The following is a 2893-nucleotide window of genomic DNA, read 5'->3' as shown; positions in this document are numbered from 1 at the left end:
GGGGCTCATGCCCCGGCGTTCAGCTGCCTCTCCAGGGCCGGCGTGTGGCCTGTGGATCAGCAGGCTGAAGCGGAAAACAAGGTCTGAGAACTTGCAACTTGAGAAGATGATGGTTACCAGCCCTGCATTGCCTCAGGGAAGAACAGGAACTACTCTACCATTCTTGAAGTGAAGGTACTTAATGAGAATAGGACAGTGTGGAATGGGGTAAGTGAAGAGAAGAGGATAGAGAAAGATAGCAAGTGAGCAATAGAGAGACAGGACGTCAGTGAGAAACAGATAGGGTTTATTAACTGTTGATGATGACATGTATAGAATTCTCAACTGGATTGGTCTGAGAAGTGTTTCATGATGGGCAAAGTATTTTTACAAGCAAAACGAGAAATAGCAATTGACTGTTTTTTTATAAAAATTAGAATAATAAAGATAATGATTGGGGAAAACAGAAAAGATATGGAATGTTGAAGTGGGGAGATTAATGTCTCTGTACTGACTGACGTGCATGGCATTCCCTTTTGAAGAAACAATGTAATACACTGTAAAGTTTTATGTAATCCAATGTAATATGAAGAAGATATGATGATAAAAAAAAAAGAATTACTAATTCTGAACTAGCTGTAAATGTATTTTAAATTGAACCTAAATACTTCCTATATTATGTTGAGAGGGAGAGAAATCTCTGGCAAAGCTTATACCCATTTTTCAAAATAAAGTTTTGTTCCTATGTACCATCTAAAAAAAAAAAAAAAACAAAAAACCAGTTGGCTGTGTGGGAGTCCAGCGCCCCAAACACCAGGCCACCTGCTAGCCCCTAAAAGGTGGGGCGTTCACTGGAGAGACAGCCAGGTGAGAAATCACTCCCTGAGGGAATGGCTACACTGCAGTCCCTTCTCCAGTTCTCCTCTTGGGTGTTTGGGCATGCACACACACATGCCCACTGGATCTGGGACTCGAACCATGATTGACTACATGGGAGTCCAGTGATGTAACCATTACACCATCTGCTGGTCCCTGCTAAACTTTTACTCTATAAATTACCTAATCTTAGGTATTTCTGTTTAGCAGCCCAATTACTGCCGCATACATAGTGGCTCAGTAAACATTGTTGGAACTATAGTTATGATGGCTTAACCAGGAATGAATATGTGTGTGTGTTTTATTGCCAGAGGGCTCATATGCTCGCCAGAGAAAGGGAGGGAGACAGAGAAGGTACCCCCCCCCAATGGGGCGTGACCATACTATTGAGTTGTGGTAAAAGTCATGATATATTTTTCTATGCAAAAATGTGTCATAACTTTTCCAATGACCCAGTACATTCCTTTTTCCCTCCATTTATCCATGCCGTCAGGATCTGGGACAATCTCGCACATACACCCAGCATGTTTTTCAGGTAGCCAGGGCTGGGATTTGAACTATGGTTGGCCATGTGTGGTCTGGCTCCCTATGCACAGTGCATAATCACTGTGCTACGGGACTGGCCCCTTCAGATTTGTACAGAGGGCATCTTTACCTTCAGGCATAAAGAGTCGCTGTTTGTGCATTGTCGCTGTCTTCTATTATAAGAGCTGCTGTCTCTCACATGCCTGCAGTGTGCCCACCCTTCTGAGCGCTCATATACGTAATTTCATTGTATGTGAGAATTACCATTTTTACCATGAGCGAGATGACATGCCTGAGAAGGGGGCCGGGGTTCGCCCATTCATTTGCTGTATGGTTTTGAGTATCTTTCACATGCCGTGTACTAATCTAGGCAGAGGGACCCAACAGATAAACAAGACAGTCTGTGCTGGGCACGATCTTAAAGCTCCACGTGGGAGAGGGCTACGTGAACAGGAAATGCAGAATCGTGCTTTCCATCTTAAAGAATGAGCCAGGAGGTACCTCACCCTTCTGCGATGACCTGAAGAATGAATAGAAGTTAGCCAAGCGAAGAAGGAAGAGTGTGTCCAGGATTAGGAACAACAAAGACCTGGAGTATCACACTGCTTTTTCTAGAAGTTTCCCACCTGGCCACATTCTCTGTTTCCTGTTAACACTTGCTATGAAGTAAAACAGCCGGTATAATGAGATTTGAAATAGAAAAGACTTGGTTCAGGCCTTAGTTGAACTCATAGGTGTTCTAGAGTTTATATTTTCATGTAAGTAAAATGTGGTCTTGGACCCTCTGTGTATGTAGGTCCCAGGACTGTCGTGTGGTGTGTTGTAAGGATATTTGTGAAAGCATTTTGAGGATAGCGGTTACAGAGATAATAGACATTTATAAAATTTTGCTTTAAAATTTGTCTTAACTCTGATTCACTTGATATATGGGATATATTCTTGATATTTTGTAAATCCAACCTAGATTTTTTTTTATGATTTTTATTTATTCATTTTAATTTGACCAGAGGGACAGAGGTGAGAGACAGCAAGAGAGACAGAAAGTGAGAAAGTAAGCCAGCAGCTCCAGGATTCGAACTGTGGTCGGCCATGTGGGAGTCTAGCACCCTTAACCACCACACCACCTGCCGGCCCCCCAATCTGGATTTTTATAGAGGAAATTCTGATTTAAATTCTGAGGAACAGGTATTGCTTTGAAGGAATGATGCAGCCATTTGTTCACTATCTCAAGATGCAGGAGTCTTCAGAAAGTCTGTCGAAAGTGCATATTATGAAAAAACTATGGATTTCAAAGTTTTTTTTGCATACAAAAATTTCTATTATTATTATTATATATACATTTAATTGCTACACATAATTTAGAGTGTAAGGAGACTTTACCCAGCATGATACACACCTCATTCCAGCCCAGTTGAGAATACTGTACACATCCTCATCAACATAATAAACCACCTCTGTGTCCCACAAATGTCTTACCTCTCTATTTTTTTCCTCAGATTTCCTTTCCTATGCT

At 41.5% G+C, this 2893-nt stretch overlaps 1 protein-coding gene across 2 annotated transcripts in view; it reads left to right on the top strand.

The window, feature by feature from the left end:
- INTS4 (integrator complex subunit 4) overlaps positions 1–2893 on the top strand; it is an 87053-nt gene that overhangs the window by 55540 nt on the left and 28620 nt on the right. The gene's annotated exons all lie outside the window — the stretch shown is intronic.

Source organism: Tupaia chinensis, unplaced genomic scaffold (genome assembly GCF_000334495.1).
Source record: "Tupaia chinensis unplaced genomic scaffold, TupChi_1.0 Scaffold139431_1, whole genome shotgun sequence".
Classification (NCBI taxonomy): domain Eukaryota; kingdom Metazoa; phylum Chordata; class Mammalia; order Scandentia; family Tupaiidae; genus Tupaia; species Tupaia belangeri.
Note: the sequence above shows the minus strand (reverse complement) of the source record. Positions and strands in the feature narration are given on the sequence as shown.